Source organism: Theropithecus gelada, chromosome 6 (genome assembly GCF_003255815.1).
Source record: "Theropithecus gelada isolate Dixy chromosome 6, Tgel_1.0, whole genome shotgun sequence".
Taxonomy (NCBI): Eukaryota; Metazoa; Chordata; class Mammalia; order Primates; family Cercopithecidae; genus Theropithecus; species Theropithecus gelada.
In genome coordinates this window covers 57,383,715-57,405,844 of record NC_037673.1, presented here as the reverse complement: position 1 = coordinate 57,405,844, position 22,130 = coordinate 57,383,715, and the positions used below count along the sequence as shown (strand labels likewise).

The 22,130-nt window shown below is 38.9% G+C and overlaps 1 protein-coding gene and 1 pseudogene across 4 annotated transcripts in view; both read left to right on the top strand.

The window, feature by feature from the left end:
- PDE4D (phosphodiesterase 4D) overlaps positions 1 to 22,130 on the top strand; it is a 1,562,006-nt gene that overhangs the window by 31,392 nt on the left and 1,508,484 nt on the right. The window lies entirely within an intron of this gene.
- On the top strand, positions 6,666 to 7,409 carry LOC112625802 (annotated as a pseudogene).

Below are 22,130 nucleotides of genomic sequence, written 5' to 3'. Positions count from 1 at the left end.
TCCATAATGACAGAGAAGAAGGAAAGCATATCTCTGAGGCTCCAAGTAGCCTCTTAGAGTTGGAAAATTCTGAAGTCTTAAGTTTTAACTTTAAAATATTTAAAATTCCAGGGCTGGGCGTGGTAGCTTATGCCTGTAATTCCAGCACTTTGGGAGGCTAAGGCGGGCAGATCACAAGGTAAAGAGTTCGAGACTAGCCTGGCAAACATGGTGAAACCCTGTCTCTACAAAGAATACAAAGATTAGCTGGCATAGTGGTGTGTGCCTGTAATCGCAGCTACTCGGGAGGCTGAGGCAGGAGAATCACTTGAACCCAGGAGGCAGAGGTTGTAGTGAGCAGAGATCATGCCACTGCACTCCAGGCTAGGCAGCAAAGCAAAAATCCATCTTGAAAGTAAAATAAAATAAAATAAAATATTTAAAATTCCAGTCTGCATCAATTAAAATAAAGTAGTAGGTGATTGATTTCTCAGTAAATAGACACCTAAAATATATACGCCATATTTTTCCATGACAAGGGCCTATACTGGGTGGGGGTAGGCTGGGAATTTTTATCCCAGTTTAAGAAGACTGGAAGAACAAAGAAAAGGAAGGACAAAATCAACTACTGAGAATGATGAAGGGACAGGATAAATTCAACAGGAGGGAAAGAGTAGGAAATGTTGAAAAATTTGAGACTGGCAGATCTTGAAAATGAGACAATCCTAGTTAATAATGGGCTTCAAAGTGTGATCAAGAAATCTCCCAAGTGATGGAGATAAAGAGATGGAGGCTGTCTTGGGTAATTTCAATCTCATTGAATTGTTCCTGACTTCAATTCCCAATACAAAATTTCTCTCTTGTGGTGCACAGAAAAAAATATTAATGTTTAAAAAGATGCATTTGTAAAATGTTGAGTCAGACATTTATTTTTAAACATAGTCTTGAAGTCAGAGAGAGATTAATAGAGCCAAGGTAAATTTTCTTAGGGAACATATTTGGTATCTGCCTCCTGTTGTACAATCTCCATGAAAAGTGAGAGCAAGAAGAACTATAAAATTGAAATGCCAATTGTGATATCAAGTAATTTTTAAATGAATGCATCTTTCAATTCATTGATAGGATAAATCCTTATTTACTTTATCTGTGAGGGTCTCTGTCTTGAACAACAAGCAGCCAATTTGTGGAATTAGTGGCTGTTTCAGGAGGGTAAGTAACCTCTCATTTATGACCATCTCATTCCTATGTTTTAAAATAAGAATGTGGACAAATATTTCCATTCAACCTAGTGGATGGATTTTGGCAATGACCGATCACACAAACAATGGATAACAATAGCAAAAGAAATGATATAGTCAGAAGTCTAATGTTAGCCATTTGTTCCTAGAGTTTTGAAATGCAGTCAGTCCCCAACTCATGATGGTTCGACTTAGAATTTTTCAACTATTTTTATGATCGTGTGAAATTACATGCATTCAGTAGAAACTGTTCCCTTCCTGTTGAATTTACTCTGTCCCTTCATTGTTCTCTGCAGTTGATTCTGCTCTTCCTTTTCTTTTTTTTTTTCACTTTCAGTACAGCATTTAAAATTACAAGAGATATCCAATACTTTATTATAAAGTAGGTTTTGTGTTAGATGATTTTGCCCAGCTGTAGGCTAATGTGAGTTTGGAGCATGTTTAGGTAGGCTAGGCTAAGCTATGATGCTTGGTGGGATAGGTACATTAAATGCATTTTTGAATTAATGCTATTTCAACTTACAATGGGGTTATTAGGACATAACCCCAGATGGGGAGCATCTGTAGTTATAATGTCAGATATTGATAGCTTCCATTGGTAAGTAATTTCAATATTTCCCACCCTTTTTAAAAAAGTTTGACGAGCATACAAATAATAAATAATAAATGTTTCTAGTAGAAAAGAGGTAAGTAACAGGAACAGAAATCTTGGACCATCTTAAATGAACTGATGGGAATGTCACCATGCGCATCCTTCCAAACTTTGTTTCAAGTGATGTCATGTCAAATTTATGCTTATACAAGTGGAATAATACATATGTTATGTCTTATGTCTTATGGAAGTCTTGACTTAACGAAGGTGGGCATTTAGTCTCACTCTTAAACTACCTTAGGAAAATGATTTAAAGCATAGTGAAAAGAACAATAAAGCAAGAGGAATGAGGTGTTAGTTTAATGAAATAGTAGTATGCCAAGGACTGATATATTGAAGAGATATTTCTTCAGCTTGGCATGATTTCAGGAAGAAAGCAGGTGCATTTAATAAATTAAATTTTTATTTAATTATATTTATTTATTTATTTATTTTAAAAGTGAAGTTGTGCTGTCACTCAGGATGGAGTGCAGTGGTGTGATTATAATTCACTGTAGCCTTGAACTCCTGAGTTCAAGCAGTCCTCCCACCTCAGCCTCCCAAATAGCTGGGACTGCAGGCACATGCCACCATGCCTGGCTAATCAAAAAACAAAACAAAAGTTTATAGAGATAGGGCCTCACTTTGTTGTCTAGGCTGGTATTGAAATCCTGGCTTCACACCATCCTCTCACCTTGATCTCCGAAAGTACTGGGATTACAGTCATGAGCCGCCATGCCTGGCCTGGCCTTGCTTTTTTATTCTTTAGCTTTTATAGCTCCATACCCTCTAATGCCACAGGAGTATGATGAGTGGAAATTTGGATACCATGTTTAGTACTGATTTGCTCCCTTGGTGAGGAGGCACCACTATCACGCTATGTTGAGATTTTTGGCAGCCAAGATCAGAGGGACTCTCTTATAATGGCCCCATCCCTGAGATCTGTGGAAATAACCCAGGAGACAGGCACCGACTGCTTCCAGGGGAAGCAGCAATCAGTTCACTGAATGCCTTAGCAAGCTGAGTATCACTGAACTTCAAAACTGTGCCAGAGTAGAGTTTTTTTTAACTTCCTCTCCTCTGTCAACAGCTGACTTAGCTGATTTTGCCTGTGATGATAGCATCCCAGAGTGATGACTGGATTCTCATGATCTGCTTCTCTACTGTTAAGGAGGGATTTTTACCTGATAGCATTTCTCTGATTTTACTTATTTTATTAATTCTTCTATGCCAGTTACTTATAAATTTTGGCTTATTTCTGATTACACTATACCATTTGTAAAACATGAAATTCAAGTTGTTTGATTGCTGTAATATTCTCCTGTCCATAGTCTAGATGAATCAGAGATGAGGCTGGCAGTGCTTCTTACCCTTTGAAAACATTTGGTTCATTTTCACAAACGGAAAAATTACATGGCTTCCTGGAGACATTGATGTGTTTTTCTGGAAAGTTTGGGCCTCTATTCATTGAGAATCACTAATTTAACAAAAAGCCCACAGATCACTGTATGAATGTGTATGGGATGGCGAGGAGGAGAGAGAGAAAGAAGGAAAGAAATGGATTAAAATTTCATTTGAAGGAACCATTTTATTGTTGGATTAGAAACCAAAGACTGTCCGTAAAAAAGAGGAACCATTCTAAAATTTTCATAACTTGCTGCATGTGTGCAGTTTATTTCTTAATAAAGCTCAAGTAGTTTCTCATGAAAGTCAATGAATAGAGAGCCATTTCAGGACGTGTCTAAATTGGCAGTTGGTTGGAGCTTGGCCGTGATGGGAAAGGACAGCTGTTTGTTGTGGGGGCTCGTCTCCATGGTGTTGGGCAGCACATCTTCAGCTCTTTCTGGGAAGACCCCAAAGTAGGAATAGACCGAGAAAAACAGCATGAGGACATGACTGCATGCTGGTCAGATGGAATTCAGCCTGTACTGCTCTAGCAGAGCTTCTCCAGGGGTTAGAATGTTTTGCTTTTATAGTCATCTGGATTGCTTGTTTACTAAGGGTAGAAAGGTCCCAGCCTCACCCGAGACCTCCCGATTCACTCTCTGTGGGGAGCTGCTTGGGAATCTGTATGTTAGAGAAGCTCCCAGGATAATTGTGATGTGTGGTCATGTTTAAGAGCTGCTAGTGTGAATAATGGTGAGCAGCAGCACTGGCTGGAAGCACTGTAGAAGTTGCGTGTGTGTGTGTGTATGTGTATGTGTATTGTGCAAGAGCTATGAGATAAAATCAGGCTACTGGAATTTGCCAAGAAGCAGCACGGGAGACACATTAACCAGACGCCAAGGATGTGGCCATAGACCTTCCTAGAAACTCCCTCATCTAGGGTGTGCCCCTCTGGATTGCACTGACTAGTCCTGATTAAATCCTGTATGCACAGACTCAGCACAGGCTGGGCTCCAGAAAAGGCCATCCACAATGTTTTCTTTTAAAATTCCACATACTATTTATCTTTGATTTTCTACCTCCTGTGGGAACCCTAGATCCAACTTTCTTTGGTGAGTTTGCAGGGGTTTCTGATGGCTCTCTGGTTTCACGGGTTTCCTGCTTATTTTCTACCCCTTTTATTTGGAATGTCAACCTACAAACTTAAAAGATTGAGCAAACCTTGTAGGAAAACGATAGAAGCTGGAACCACATATGATGCTTTCTATTATATGCCTGTTGTATATGATAAAAATGAGGTTTTATTTACTTCTTGGGTACACTAAACATAAACACTCTCTAATGAGGAAAAGAACCCAATGAGGGGAAAATGCTGGATGCCAGCGGATGGCAGTGATTTATGGAACTCTGGGCTCAGTGGTAGTGAAGGATCATCATAAGGGAAGAAACTGTTCTACAGTTTGGTGGAGCTGGGATGACTTTATATCCTAGTTTGCAAGACAGTCCTGGCCTCACCTGTTGAGCTGGTGTCCTATCTAGTTAAGATCTTTCATGCTGCCCAGTGTCCTGGTTGAGATAATCCGTTTATGTGGTCACCGTGAGGATAGGAAACAGAGAGAGGAGATTTTTCTTTGGATCACTGAAGTACTCATTTCATTATATGATATATCCCATTATAGGCTCACTCCTAACATTTGAGGACCCAGGACAAGACACCCCCCTATTCCATAACCTGTTCCTTCTCTTCTTGCCCTGGCTTCTCTGTGCAACCTGAGGATCCTTGTAAGAATGTGTGTGGATGAGCCAGCCTGCTCATTTAACTTTATTCACACCCAATTCCACCAGCTACCCGTGAACACCCCTCAGGCCTAGGGGTGTGCACACCTGCTTTGGAAGGGTGAAGACTCACACAGGCCCTGGAAGCTGGCTTCGGACCACTTGGGGCAGGAAATTCCAGGCTCATAAGTACCTGGAGAAGAGTCTAGAAGGGAAGTTGTTCCTGCAGGTGGGTGTGTATCATAGCCCTGCAGACTGCTGGCTCTGTGGAGAGGCATGGCTGGAGGAGGGGAGGAGAGGACATTCTGAAGCATCAGCCCCCTGATTAGGGACACCTGGCCCTAGAGTGATCCTGTCCTTTTCACTCCTGATTTTCAGAGATCCTGCTTCTAACACATCCTTGAGCATCTCAGTAAAGCCAGCTTCCTAAGCCATTCTGAAGTTTTGGGTTAAGAACGTTTCACATGTGAATAATGCTTGGTCACCAGCCTGAGGTCCAGCGTATTCTTCATCTGGTCTGATAGAAATTCCTTGTCTTTAAATGTCATATATTTAAGGTAACAACTCTATTTTGCAGGTTGAAACAAAAACTTAAACTATATGAGTTAATGTTTCTAAAGTCAACCAAAGGGAAGGCACCTCTTCCCAGTGTGTTTCATCAATTGAGATCTGGTGAACGTTTTTTTGTTTGCTGGTATGTTCCACCATGTGTGTGAGCATGAAGGTAGGAAAATGTTTGCTCAGCCATTTCCTCTGTGGTTTGGTTTGTTGGAGAATCAGTCAAATGGAAAGTTTTTCCTCTGATGTGATTACAGAATCAAATATTTTATAATTCCCAGGTACTTCTGAATCTTGAATAATTATTGAAGTCAGTGAACACTTTCTCTTTCTTTTCCTTGACTCCCTTTGGATTGAACTAATCTGTAGGGCAACACAATATTATTTCCCTGGGCTAGGTGCACTTTCCTCTTCATGGATTATTGGGTGCCTGTAGATAGAGTCCCCATGCACAGCAGGCAGATTGTGCATCGCACAGTCCTGGAGGTAAATTTCACCAAGAGTATGAGTGGGATTGTGCAACATGGTAGCCCTGCCTATGCATGTTTGGGGCAGGGATTCCCCCCAACTGTGTATTCCCCGGGAGGCTTGATTTTCTTCTTCTTTCTCTCACCCATCATAAGCATATGGATAATATGGGTGTTTGAAGAGAAAAAGTTGAAAATAATGTTATTTTCTGCATTTTCTCCCATTTTTTGAGAGAACTCATTCTCTTTCTAATATTAATGTAGATCAGGGAAATTAAAAGCCATTTGTTAAAGAACTAACTATTATGTAATAAATTGTCAAACAATTACGCCAAAGGTGTGTTTACAAACTCCTGTTCTATCTTGGTGGGTTGATTAGCTTCCTTGGGGGTCCAAACAGCTATGGCTTTTCCATTTTTATAAATGGTTCTGCATTTATAAAATTATGAATGGACATTTATAAGATTAATTAAGAATAGAATTAATAGTGTAAAGGGATCCTTCAAGTACCCATGTGTTATTGCTTACTTTTAACCAATAAGTCTTATACCAGAGTGTTCTGCCTGCTTCTGGATAAGCAAGGAGACTCATGGTCTGGTTCTTGGACTTCCCTAGCAGCATGGCCCCCAAATGCCAGTCTCCACTCCCACCTCAAAAGAAGAAACCAAGAATGCCTCTCTGGGACCAGAGGAGATATCGGCCTCTGCAGGCTTGCTGAAGAAGGGAGGAAAAAAACAGCAAGAAGCAATTGAATGCGTTGATGAAGTACAAAATGAAATAGACAGACTTAATGAACAAGCCAGTGAGGAGATTTTGAAAGTAGAACAGAAATACGACAAACTCCGCCAACCATTTTTTCAGAAGATGTCAGAACTGATCGCCAAAATCCCAAATTTTGGGCTAACAACATTTGTCAACCATTCACAAACGTCTGCACTGCTGGAGGAGGCACTGCGTTATTTGACCAGAGTTGAAATGACAGAATTTGAAGATATTAAATCAGGTTACAGAATAGATTTTGATTTTGATGAAAATCCTTACTTTGAAAATAAAGTTCTCTCCAAAGAATTTCATCTGAATGAGAGTGGTGATCCATCTTCAAAGACCACTGAAATCAAGTGGGAATCTGGAAAGGATTTGATGAAACGTTCAAGTCAAACGCAGAACAAAGCCGGCAGGAAGAGGCAGCATGAGGAACCAGAGAGCTTCTTTACCTGGTTTACTGACCATTTTGATGCCGGTGCTGATGAGTTAGGAGAGGTCACCAAAGATGATATTTGTTCCAACTCATTAGAGTACTACTTGGTTTCTGATATGGATGATGAAGAAGGAGAAGGAGAAGAAGATGATGATGATGAAGAGGAGGAAGGATAAACAGATACTGAGGAAGAAGACAAAGATGAAGGTGAAGAAGATGAAGATGATGATGAAGGGGAGGAAGGAGAGAAGGATGAAGGAAAAGAACACTAGAACACTGATAGATTCCAACCATCCTTTTCAAAAAAAAATTCTCCAGTCCCTGGGAGCAAGTTCTAGTCTTTTCTTTTTCCTCTTGTGTTCTGTCACCCTGTTCTTGAGGTCTCTTTTCTCTACACCATGGTTCTCAACTTATTTTGGGGGAAATACCTTGAGCAGAATACAATGGGAAAAGTGTCTCTACCCCTTTCTGTTTGAAATTCATTTTCATCCCTTTCTGTCTGAATAAAAACTGTATGGAATCAACACCACCGAGGTCTGTGGGAAATAAGAAAACCTGCTGCCTTCGCTCTGCTGGAAGCTGGAGGGTGCTAAGCCCCTGTGTAGTAGTGCACAGAATTCTAGTTTTTCCCCTCCTTTCTCTGTATATTGGGCTTAGAGAGTACACAGTGTCTCTATGTGAATATGGACAGTTAACATTTACCAACATGTATCTGTCTATTTTCTCTTGTTTAAAAAAAGAAAAAAACTAAAAAAAAAAAAAAAGGGGGGGTTATAGAAGGTCAGCAAAGGGTGGATTTGAGATGTTTGGGTGGGTTAAGTGTGCATTTTGACAACACGGCTTCTCCTTTGGCATGTTTGTTGTGATATTTGACAGACATCCTTGTAGTTTAAGAAGACACTTTTAAAATAAATTTTCTTCTAATGATGACTTTAGCCCTGCCACTCAATGGAAGAATCAGCAGAACCTGTGGGATCCTATTTGGAATTGATGCTCTCTATTGTAATTTTGTTCCTGCTTATTTTTAAATTTCCTTTTTGTTTCACTGTAAAGGAAAGATGATGCTCAGTTTTAAATGTGAAAAGTACAAGTTGCTTTGTTACAATAAAACTAAATGTGTACACATACACACACACACACACACACACACAAACTTACACCAAAATCACACCACTTTAGTTACTTGTCCTGGAAAGGTGCTCTTTGTTTTTGAGCTTTAAAGAAACTAGTCTTCTTTTATTTGGCTGTAACTAGGAACTCAACTGAGCAGGAATGACTATTCTGATATGTGCTTGTTACATTTTTGGTTTTCAGAGGTGGCATATCGAGGAGGTGCACCTATGGAGTGCAGCATAAATATCCACGGGTCCTGGTGTGCAGTGCGTGTGCCCACTCATTATCTTGATGTGCTGCTCACAACCACATCTCTCCTTACACTATTGGAAACTTTCATTCTTAATCATTTAATTTATCCCTAGCGACTCCAGCCTCTCATGACAGACTGAAAGACCACACTTGATGAAGTCCAGATATATTTTAATTCTCTTATATCAAGCCCAAGGGAGAATTTCTTAGCAACTATGCTGACTTATGAGTCTTGAAAAAACTTTAACTGTGGGAATTTTGATGTATAATGAAGCCAGGAGAGGGACACACTTCATTCCAAAATGCTGCAAATCGAATTTAAGCAAGCAACATGACACACATTCTTTGTTTGTTTCTTTTGCTTTTTTTTTTGCGATGAAGTCTCACTTTGTTGCCCAAGCTGGAGTGCAGTGGTGCCATCTCGGCTCACTGCCACCTCTGTCTCCCAGGTTCAAGTGATTCTCCTGCCTCAGCCTCCTGAGTAGCTGGGACTACAAGCATGCGACACCATGCCCAGCTAATTTTTTTGTACTTTTAGTAGAGACGGGGTTTCACTATGCTGACCAAGCTGGTCTCAAAATCCTGGCCTCAAGTGATCCACCCACCTTGGCCTCCCAAAGTGCTGGGATTACAGGCGTGAGCCACTGTGCCCAGCCATGACACACATTCTTAACTATTCTCCAAAAGGAAGAACACTAGAAAAGTGGTAGTTTGAAAAAAGAAATGTCCAGTAGCAACTGGATGGCTCATAGCTCCAGTGGTTCTGATAAGTGCTCAGTGGAGAGTCTGATACACATTAGGTGCTCAAGAAAATATTTGTTAACTGAGTAAACAAATGAATCGGATCTTGTTCAGATAAATTCCAAAGCAGAGAATATCTGCCACAAGTGCTCACATCAACTATGCCTATTAAGCAGCACTGTGTTGTTTGCTTTCACAGAAAGGGATTTGATTTGGTATTTGCTAAAACAGGCCCGCATCTTACAGATGGCATTGAGACTCAGAAGAGTTAAACACTTTCTCACAGCTACTAAGCACTAGAACTAGAATTAGAATGTGTGCTTTCTGACCCCAAGTCTAGGATTCTAGGACTTCAAGGGTTTCCTATCTTTTTGAAGTCATGGGGCAGAACAATATAAAGGAGCAGCTGGAAAAAACTGAAATGAAATTACTATTCACTCTTACATAGGAAGAATAAAGATAACTCTTGAGGGCCCTGATATATTATGGTAATAAAAATAAGACTGAGGTAGCAGAAGCACATGGACATGCAGGGAACACTTCCAAACATCCTTCAAAAGGCCTAAGTTCTAAGGACAGGAAACATGAGGAAGCAGAGAAGGAAGGAAATATGTCTAAATTCTTCCAAGCTGTTTCTTTTACTATTCAGGCCAAGCCGTCTAACTCTAATCAAAATTTCAGGGAAAGCTTATGGCATCTGAGACTTTTGGAAGTACATTAGAAAATAGGAGGGAAAAAGGCCTTATAACTCACTGATTTGTATCCTTATGTTATTTTATAATATTATTAAAGCTCTCTCCATTTTATGTAGATTCTGTCTCTCAGCTGTACTGCAAATCTATTAGGACAAGTCTCTTGTCTCTTTTATATATTCCTTGTACTGTGTCTATATGTGGTGGTCTCTCAGTCAAGCAGGCTGTACAATTTATTTGAAGTGTTCCAAGGAACTTGTGTCCCTCCACTGCTCTGACCTCATTTTTGCAATGTTAATTAAGTTGGGTAGATGACCTATTCGACTGATAACACTCAATAGCTCACTGGTATATGGTAAGTAGTTTATTCTCTTAGTTAGTTGACCATAACCAGATTAAAGCCCAAAAAGATATGAAAAAAAAATCAGGTGGTAGATAGTGGGGAACAGAGGTATAGGACACTGTTTTGGGAAAGTGGATCTTAACTCAGTTATGTCAGGATGAGGTGTTACAAGAAGAGAGAACAAGAGAGAAGGCTCACCATTAAATCTGGCTTCTGGCCTTGGGTCAACCTTGCATGATGTTTTGTAGACTGAGAGTAAGGAGGGAGAAGTTGAGACAAAAACTTTACTCTCTGTTTGGTCACTGAGAGCAAAGGTTCTCTTCATGCTAGTTTATTCTTAAGTAGTAGCATGAGGAGTTTAGGGCTTTATTGCTGAAGAAAATTCATCCTCTTGTGCTAACTGGGCAGAGATTCCAGGTATTAAAACCAAAATCATTTGACCACCTGAGTTATAGTAATTTTAGTGCTTACATTGTTTATTTTCACTGTATAGCACAACCAAATACTATTCAGTCTGGCTGCATGGAATGAGATATGGCTAATTAGATTTCCTGGCGAACCCAGGTTAAGGTAGAAATGCCATATTAACAGTAGCACCCTTAAACCTGGGGAAAGAGGCTCTTGCCTCATGTCACTTGCTTTAGAGGGCCCTGCTGGTCTTCCTCCACTGTGCCATGCCTTATGGTGAAAGGATTCTGCAGAGCCATGTGGATATTGTCAATCCAAAGCACCCCATTCCCTCTTCTAAACCACTTGGTACCCCACAATTCCTGCCTAAGTGATCCCAAGATGACTTCCAGGGCCTACATGGGTCTCTCCTGGGGTCTCATCTCCCAGTGGTGAACTGTACCACTTGTGTTGAGCACTCCTAGGACCAAAGAATGTAGGGCTGTGTATGAATCTTAGTTGTGTGGGCCGAGGTGTCCTCAGGAGTGTGTGCAAGGCTCCTCACTGCAGAAAAGAACTGAAGGTGGGAAAGAGAAGAGAAGGGAATGGGCTACTGGCTGGAGACCCCGGCTCCAAAAATTTTAGGCATGGGCTGACATTTCGAACTCTCCAGTGGCAAACCATCTAGAGCAGTCAACTCACATTGACTATGAAGTGCATGCACTACTTTGAGTAACTAGGCTTGATCACAGAGGTCCTTGCATGGCCTCCTGGTCTGCATGTTGAACAACAGTGGTTATTGTTCTCTGGACGCTAATGCTGTAGGTACTAGATGTGACTGTTCTCCAGAGACATTCCTAGGGAGTTGCTAATGGTGTGGTGGTAATTGCTGTTATTATTTCATAAACATTGAAATCTTTTATTTTTTGTAAAGTTGTCTCCGTGAATACTGGACTGTAAAGGTGTGTGGATGTGTTCTACCAAATTGAGAATTCTAGTTAATTGAGTTCTGGTTATTTAACTTTTTACCGTGGTTTGTACTTGCTGCTTGTTCAGAGTCTAGGCAATTTTACATGGGCATATTTTATCCTTTCTCCCCATCTCCATTAGTCTTCAAGATCAGGAAGATGATTTATGTCATTTTAAAACAGAGCCTTCCTCAGTCTCTCATTTTCCTTCTCTCTCTAAGGCATATTGCTGCCTACTATATCCTGGGCCCTGTGCTAGAATTTCTCTTGTGCTAATTTTTATTGATAACATATGATGGCTTAAAATGTCATCTACTGTTTAGTAAATTCTTAATAGAAAATAACTTTGTTCCCTCACAAATTTTTATAGACATTTAAAATTAGCACTTCAATATCCAAGTATTTTGCTTTTTCTTTTCTGGAGAGAAACTAACACCTGTAGGTATTTGTTGACATGCAGAAAATGCATGCAAGAATTTAAAAATTTTTTACCCTATAATTGGTAGTGTACTATTAACTAGACCTCTTCTTTAGCTCTCTTACTGTATACGCTCTTCTGTTTTCCCAAATTCTCTTCTCTTTCTCTAAATTCTTCACCCTGTTCCCCACCCTTTCCCTGCCTTGTCTCTGGGTTTTTGTCTCTCTTGCCTCATTTTTCCTTCTTTCTCTCTCACTTTCTTCCCCCACCACTTCTTTCTTGTTTACACTCCCTGCTCATGTTTGTGCTGCTTTGCATTTGTGTTTATATCTACCAGGGGAAGGACCAACCATCTTTATTTTTAAATTTTGTTTTACTTTAAGTTCTGGAATGCATGTGCAGAATGTGCAGGTTTGTTACATAGGTAAACGTGTGCCATGGTGGTTTGCTGCACCTATCAACCCATCACCTAGGTATTAAGCCCCGCATGCATTAGCTATTTATATTGATGCTCTCCTTCCCCTCACTGCCTCCCAACATGCCCTGGTGTGTATTGTTCCCCTCCCTGTGTCATGGGTTCTCATTGTTTAGCTCCCACTTACGAGTGAAAACATGTGGTGTTTGTTTTTCTGTTCCTGTGTTAGTTTGCTGAGGATGATGGCTTCTGGCTTTATCCATGTCCCTGCAAAGGACATGAACTCATTCCTTTTTATGGCTGCATAGTATTCCATGGTGTATATGTGCCACATTTTTTTATCCAGTCTATCATTGATGGACATTTGGGTTGATTCCATGTCTTTGCTGTTGTGAGTAGGGCCGCAATAAACATATGCGTTCATGTGTCTTTATAATAGAATGATTTATAATCCTTTGGGTATATACCCAGTAATGGGATTGCTGGGTCAAATGGTATTTCTGGTTCTAGATCATTGTGGAATCACCAGACTGTCTTCCACAGTGGAACCAACCATATTTTAAAGCAACAAATGACATCCAAGTGTGAAGTCGCAAGTCAAAGAGCTAGAGAGTCATACGGTTTCAGAGTTGTCGCAGTTTTGAAGATTGATCCTCTGGCAGGGTCCCCCTCATTTTGTACCTGAGAATATAGGTCTAGCGAATAATATCACCTGTCCAAGCCCACACAATGACCAGGCTTCCTAGCTCTAATTTATCAGTCCAGTCCTTTTCTTAAAAATAGTTTCTGAATATATGCAGGTAAAAATAATAAATAAGCCACCATAAGTTACAGACTTACGTATGTCTGCTTCTATGGTGCCAAGGAAAGAAAACAAGGGGGAGGTATGAACATAAAATAACACAGGTGCACTTATACGTTGTTTCTTCAAAAGATCATGAAAAGATAGCTTAGAAATTGCCAATAAGAACTACAGACAAACAAGCTCAGACAAGTTACGGCAGAGAGGAGTGTACTTAAAGTTAGAAAGCAGGAGAAGCACGCTTGTCAACAGGGAGAAAAGGAGGAGCTATGGACCTTACAGTTGGAAAATGTGTTTAAAAAAAATAAAGAAGTTGATCCTTCTTGATTTTTCTTGTTTTGAAATTTATGGCAACATGTACAACAAACCTATTTTAATGTACAATTTAAAATTAGTATGCTGTGATTTACTTGGGCTAATATAATTGTAAAACACTTTTAAGCTAGACCAGCTGTAATTATATTCCCAAAGATTTGATTTTTATCATTAGTTATAGTTAATAAGACATTTATGATCTCTTTTTGGTTGTCTCTGGTGAAGCATTGTTGGCGATGCTTTCCTGACTTGAAATTCTCCTGTGTGTTGAAATCGAATTAGGAAAATGAGTAAGTAAATAACTTATCCTAAAAGTGTAATCTCTCCTTTGTGACATAAATTAGAAATCCATTCACATCTGTGGAATAATTCCCAGTTTTGCAACTAAATAATCTGATATGCACAAGCAAACATGCCAATCTTTTCTCAGTCTAGGAGAATTTGGTCACTTTCTACTTGAACAAAACAAGCTATATGTGCTTTTAAATAGATGTATCATTTTCTCAAAATTGGATTATAAAGAGCTGATCTGAGATGCAATCAGATGGATAATTAAACAGCAAAGGTAAGAGGCTTCTGACTGTGCATGCTTACAGTATTAATTGAAAAAATAAAATATGATTTTTAATCCTAAAGGTAATTTGACCGATGCACATATACAATGAGGTAAGGTTCTCTCACTTTCCATTTTAATCTCGGGATCGTGGAGCCATTTGAACCTAGCTTTCTCACAGAGAATGGACAAAGTTTGACTGAAGAAATCTGACCGCATTTTATGTTTTTTTGGGGTGTGTATAGTTGAATGAAAACATGAAGATAATACTTTTAAACAATTTTTTGATTTTCTTTTTTCTTCGTTCAGCTGTGATGCTTTATTTTCTCAGATCTGTTTAATCATCTGGAATACTTTTTCGAGTGATTTTTAAAATGGCAAGAAATGTTCCCTCTTCCATAATGTACCTGTTGCCTCTGAAATGCCATTGGTGTTTGAATTTTTTAAATCCTCATTTGTGGCAGTTATTACATTTTGCTTCATGTTATAGTAATTTGGCTTGCAAACATATCTTTTGTACCAAATTTTAAACTCCTTGAGGACAGAGTTCATATCATTGTCTTCTTTACCCTGGACCTTTCGTTGGTGAAATGTTTGTGGAATCGGCAAATGAACGTAAGACATACATTGCCTTCTGACAGTGGGCAGACATGTGGCGGGCTGTTGCTGGGTAATGTGCTCATAATGTCCTGCAGATTAATTTGGTTCTTTGATCGAAAATGAAGTGAAAACATGCATCTGCAGTTCAACCTTTTCCCGGTGTTATTCAAAATGTAATTCAATGTGATCAATTACATTGAAAATAATTGAGAAATGAGATGACACTTAAATTAGTTGAAGAGAATTATGGGTTTTGTCCTTGGTTGTTTGGATAAGTAAACTTTTATTTTTTTCTCAGACATTTGCAAAATTCTAGGGGTTGTCTGTTCTTTCCTATAGGACGTCCAGATCCTGAGGCTTTTCTTCTTATCATTTCTCATTTAACTGCTTATTAATTCTTTCCAAGAGAAGGAATAAGAAGTATGAATTTTTGCTGTTAATTGAACCTTCCCTTAAAACTGTTTGGAGTGTCTTTTGGGCTATTGAGGAACACTGTTTGGTCACTTTTCCTGGGCTTCTGAGAGTCCAGTTAGAAGAGTTCTTTATTATTGTCATTACATAGTTAATAATAATATTTTCTGTTTCACTTTTACATAGCATAACTTTTCAACAAACCTGGCAAAACATCTTCCAGGCATTCTGGTCAGTAGAGATCCTGTTATCAGTTGTGCTGCAAGACATTATTGAGCCGATAGTGTAACTGGTCCAGTTTCCCCCTTTTGGCTCTGTAGAGAGTCAGCAGCATAGCAGAGGGTCCCATGGAAGTAGGGATAAAAGGGAATTCTTCTTTGACTTTTAAAAATCTCTCAACTCCATTTAAAACTCTAAGTTTTCCTCCTTGGGAGATATGGAGTGGTTCCAACATCCTTAATATCAGTTGCCTTTTGGTCAAATTCAACCTTTAATCCCTTCTAAGAATGGGAAAATGAAGACATGTACTATGACGTCCCAAAGGCCTGTAGTTATTGAGAGAGCTGGCAAGACTAGAATTATAACTTGGGCCTCTGCTATTATGAATATATTGCTTGCTGTGAACTCACTTGGAGCAAACTTGTATTATTGTAGAAGTAGGAAAGAGGCCAAAAAAGAGACAGGGGCAAAAAGACATGATCATTACAAAGAAAAGATAAATGTTTGAGCTTATGGATATCCCAAATTTCCTGATTTAATCATTACACATTGTGGACAGGTATCAAAATATCATGTACCCCCCAAATATGTACAACTATTATATATCAATAAAAACAGTTTAAAAAGTGATCAAAAGCAGTAGCAGAAATATATTCCTCATGTAATTTTCATCGCATTTGAGCATCTAGGATTTTTGACAAGACTTTCGTCTACCATAGGGTGCTTAGGAGGCCTAGTGATCTCTAGAACTGTGGGGTATCAGTTCATCAGTCGGCTCCAAGACCACATTAAGTGCTTACTTAATGCAGAGCACCATCTTCAATGCTTTGAAGATTCTAAGTTCCATTTTTGACCTGTCTTCTATGTTGGGCAAATTATTTTTATGAGTTTTGCTTCTGCTTCCTCATTTATATGTAGGCGATAGTAATAGTAATGGCTGGGTAACCTCACAGGGAACTGCAGGTTGAAGGTGGGGAAGCATCTTCTTCTAATATACCCACATAAAGACATAAAGACAGCATTTATATATTTGTAGTCAAATCATTGGTTCATCCTGTTTTCTGCAGGTGAAGATAGATATCACCATGCCTATGGCCAATTATCTTTATCCAGTTCAACTTGGCCAGATCCATGAAACTTGTATTTATGTCATACTCAAGTATTGTGGGAGATAAAAGAATAGTGCCCCTAATTTAGTTTTGGTAAAATTGAGGTTAAGTGATTTTCCCAAATTTATTTTGATATAAAGTAAATTGCAGATATAAGTTTTTCAGTCCCTAACCTTTTGTTCTCATTTAATTATTCCACGAAGAAATGCTGCATATTAAAATTATCTTCTTAAATGGCTCACTCAATCCTTTTATCCCTAACTTCTCCAAGTAAAACAACTAACCCCCATTTTTCAGTTTGTTGTGAATTCAGTTTGTCCAAACTAGGCTGGGGATAAGTTAATTAAATAATTATATAGTGATTAACATGGGTTAGCATTTATGTCAAATTGGGGCAAAACCACCTTTTGAATACCTAGAAGGTAGTGAAATGTACTTAATACTAACATCATCATGAATATCAATCACAGGTTTAGAAGTCTTTTGATATATATGAGCTAAATATGGGGTTGAATTCCCACCAATCATATCTTAACAGATTTTTTAAAAAAGATTAAGTCTCTCAATCAGCTGGTTTGTCTCTTTCTCATAAAAATGACAATAAAATTATAGTATGTGAACTTCTGATTATTTAGATTCCAGTTAAACAGGATTTCACTTTAATTTCTTTTATTATGAAGAGAGAGAATAATGGTTTCTTACTTTTCAATTCCATTTAGGAGGAACTTGTTTCTTTCAGAACACCAAATGAAGCCTTCTTGCTGGCCATCCTATAGGACCTTTGCACTTGAATCTCTGGTTTCTGAATTTGGGACATTTTATAATATCTCCTAAGATTGTTCCAGGTGATCTTTAAAAATAGGTTCTAGAGAGATTTTAACAATCAAATTAATGGTTTCTCTGTTTAACTCTTTTAAAATATATTTTCATGATCCTCTGTGTGTGTGTGTGTGTGTGTGTGTGTGTGCACAGGGGGTGGGTGAAGGGAGATGTGGGGAGAACAAACAATAATCAAAGAAATAACAGTGGAACTTAAAAATATTTTCTACTAACTTGTTTGCTAATAATTATTCAGGCAGCTTTATGAAAGCTCTTTGGAAATTCTAGAAGTGTTTCCATTTCAGGCTTAATATATTTGGATCATAAATAAATATCAGATACCTTTTGGAGGCATTAGAAACTAAACATTATGCAAAGGCTACCCTCTGTTGCGTCAGGAGCTTGAATTGTTTTCATTAAAATATCTGCTATGAAAGCACTGAGATTAGATGGGATGTTAGCTCCCCTTTTTCCTGCTATCAAATGTCAGAGATTTGTATTGTTGGTAGAAACTGAGATTTCATTTTCCTTCATCCCATTCTGATGCTGGCTTCCCTGAAGCAACACTCCTGTTCCAGATTTTTATGCTCGAGGTAAGTCAGAAAAGGAATTTCGGTGAGGCATGAGTTTTTTGATGAAACGTGGGGGAAAACCAAATGGGCATCTTCAGAATGAAAGCGTATGTCTTTGTCTGTCTGAATGTGTGAAAAAGAAAAATGCTGAACACAGTCTAAACCTCCTGCTGGTGTGATTTTTGAGTAGTGTTGATGGTCAACATATGAATGAAGGTTTTTCTGTTGCAAAATGCTTTATTGTTATGTGCAGGGCAGACATCTGTGTGCCTGCCTTAAATTTATGAACTAATAACATCTGTTCCAAGAAATCCTGTCAGGTCTTTAACAGTACCATTTTGTTCTGAGTTATTCTGGCAAATGGATGATTTTGCTTTTAAGTAATTATTTTTTGAATTTCTAAATATAAAGTCACATATGGTTTAATGTATGGGGAAGATGCCTTTTTCATCAATGAAAACTTTCAGAATTGACTAATTGCATTTTCTTTTAACAAAATATCATTCGTTATTTTCTTCTATTTGGAACAGATATAAATGTCAACAAAATAGATTCAAGCAAATTTTATGAGTGAGATTACAGATAAATGATAATAAGAAAAATCATGAGAAAACCCAGCCCAAATAATTGAGTTAGGCTGTACTATAAACAAAGTAAATTTAAAAACATATGTCCCCAAAGAACTGTGGCTAGTAGGATAGAGACTCTCTGAGGCTACCCTCCTAGGGTAGTAACAGTAATTCTGCTGAAACCAATTAGTCACTGTTGAGAGCAACTTCTCGCTGCTGATGAAGGGACTGGATCCTGTAGCCTGGTGTCCTTGTCAAGTCCTCAGTGTGTACTCAGCTTGCCCCTGCTAATACACACTGGTCTTAAATGAAACAGAGTGGCAAATATTTAGAGTGAGTTTTATGTGTCTTTGGGATTTTTCCTTCCCCACCATTGGTAAATAGCACGTTTCCTCTGCTGATCTGTGACCTTTGAGATAACTTCCCTTGTTAAACACACACTCATTTGTGTGGGTGTTTGTTTTCTTTCTTTTTTTCTTTTTTGAGACGGAGTCTCGCTCTGTCCCCCGGGCTGGAGTGCAGTGGCGCGATCTCGGCTCACTGCAAGCTCTGTCTCCCGGGTTCACGCCATTCTCCTGCCTCAGCGTCCAGACTAGCTGGGACTACAGGTGCCCGCCACAGCGCCTGGTTAATTTTTTGTATGTTTAGTAGAGACGGGGTTTCACCGTGGTCTCGATCTCCTGACCTTGTGATCCGCCCGCCTCGGCTTCCCAAAGTGCTGGGATTACAGGCGTGAGCCACCGCGCCCGGCTTCTTTCTTTTTTTCAAAAGCTATTCCTTCTTTTCTACTTTATATTCAATTGCTTTCAGCACAGAGTAAAGTAAAGATGAATCTCTTGTCTGTAGTTTTGAAGGGAGGGAATGAGAAGCAAAGGAATTAGCAATCGCAAAGATAAACCTACAAAGGCAAACTAAGTAGAAACATGCTTTTTTCCGTTGCAAATTATGCTTCACTACTATAGGCTGTAATCCCTATGCTGACATATCTCAGAATAAAATGTAAGTTGCTTGAGATGCTATTCTGAAGCATGTGATATGGTTTTATTGATTGATAAATTTATCCATATGATGATAGTCATAGATTTTCAGAGGCCCCATATGGACTGTTTGAAATGAAAATGTTATATTGGCAATGGATGAGAACATGCCACTTGCCCTGCTCCATAGAAACTTTGATTCCTAGGAATCAGCACATGTTAGAGAGCTGGAGGCCACCGTATGGTGTGCAAGTGCTCCTGTGCTGAAGTGACACCAGAACAATCACCACATTGCCATCAGGCTATCCATCTGAGGCAGGGTTTTCCTTCTTGTTTCAATCTGTATCATTCCTGGAGAATTTGCTGAGGCCCCCAGGGCAGTGCTGAGGCCTCTAGCCCCACCAAATCTCTTTTTCTGTCCCTTCATCATTTTCAGGTCTGACTGCGTGTAGTTTTCCTGTGTTCTCTAATTTCTGGGCCAAAGCTTGGCAGGGGGCAGCCGCAGGATTAGGTTGAAGAGGCCAGTATGACCAGGCATACCAAGGTCCATTGTGCTATACCAGAGGTATTACATTAGATTAATGAAGAGATTATAGAAACTTAGTTCTCCATCTGAATTCTCTTATTAACACATCACTGTGAGTCAGCCTGCTGCTTTCAGTGTTGTGTGTTTTTTTCCTTTGTTACTTCTGTTGCTGCTAATGATATTGGTATCATTTGTTGTATCAATGCAACTGACTTGTACTTCAAGTCAGTATCTCAACCAACCTAGAATTTCTTGTCTAGCTATGGTAGGTGGTATGGGGTGGTAGTGGTGTTGTCTCAGGCTAGTATATGATAGTATGATTTTGAAGTCTATTTTTTTTCCCCCTCGTTTAACAAACTAGTGTGAACATCTATCCATGCCTTTTAAACACTTTTCTCCAAGATAATTTTTTATAGTTTTTATTGGTTAAATAACATTAATTCAGCCAATAAAATTTAAAACTTTTTGCTACTGTAAAGATTATTGTGTACCTCCTGGTAGTTACATCAGGATTATTTCCTTAGGATGCAGAGCTTGTAGGTTAAAGAGTATAGTTATTAATAAAGGTTTGTTTTTTTGGCCGAACTGCTCTCCAGAAAGTTCTTTTCCCCTTCAATTTATTCTCCTACCAGCAGTGCATGAGAGGGCACATTTTCCCATATCTTAAGTAGTGTTGTTTTGTAGAAACGTTGCCAATCTGATATGGGGCAAATGGCATTTCACTGTGGTTTTTCTGTGTTTGCTAAGTCACTAGTGAGGTTGGATAGTTTTTTCCTTTGCAAATTGCCCTACCAATGTTCCTTACTTATTTTTCTTTTGAGATGCTTATTTTCCAGTTAATTTTATTCACAATTTTTATATAGTATAGATAGTAATCCACGTGTCTATAGGTTGTTTATAATGTAAATATTTTTTTCCAAGTTTCTTAGTCACTTTTTGACTTTTTCCTTTGGGTATATTTTTACATTCGAAGTTTTTGTGCATGTGATTGAGTCTTTTTTAATTGTGGTAAGAATATTTAACATGAGACTTGCCCTTTAAAATTTGTTTACATCTATAATATAGTATTATTAACTATGGGCACAATGTTGCACAGCAAATCTCTAGGACTTAATCATTTTACATAACTGGAACTTTATACCCACTGAATAGCAAATCCCCATTTCCCCCTTCCCCAGCACCTGGGCAGTGGTTGAGTCTGTGATGTTTTCCTTTTAAAGTTGCTGCCTTTGGAGTTAATTTAGAAACGACTTCATCATCCCAAGATCACACACATTTTTCCTGCATTTTCTTCCAGTTTCTTTATTTTACATGCAAATCTTAATCCATCTGGAATTTATTTTGTTGTATAGGAGTGCAAGAATTTAACTTTATATTTTTCTCAGATAGTTTTCCACTTGCCAGTGGAATAATGATTTGTTGAATAATCTATCCTTTGCTTTTTAAGTTTTACCTTGAAAAAACACAATATACAATTTTGGATCTAGTTTTTAAATATAATTTATTGATAGCTCTTTGTTTTGGACAGCATAACGTTGTTTTAATTACTGTAATGCAGTTAAACATCTGATAGCTTGAATCATTCTTATCTTTTTCAAACATTTCTTGGCAGTTTCTTTCATCATCTCCTGACCAGATGGTTGTCATAATGTCTTAATTGCTCATTCTAACACTGGTCTCACTTGCCTCTAATCCATTCACAACAAAGTTGGCTGAATTCTTGTTCTAAAACACAAATTGGATCACATTACGCCCTTCTTGTTGTGTATACTTCCAGCTATTTTTATAATCTAAAAATGGGGCCGGGCGCGGTGGCTCAAGCCTGTAATCCCAGCACTTTGGGAGGCCGAGACGGGCGGATCACGAGGTCAGGAGATCGAGACCATCCTGGTTAACACAGTGAAACCCCGTCTCTACTAAAAATACAAAAAAAAAAAACTTAGCCGGGCGAGGTGGCGGGCGCCTATAGTCCCAGCTACTCGGGAGGCTGAGGCAGGAGAATGGCGGGAACCCGGGAGGCGGAGCTTGCAGTGAGCTGAGATCCGGCCACTGCACTCCAGCCTGGGTGACAGAGCGAGACTCCGTCTCAAAAAAAA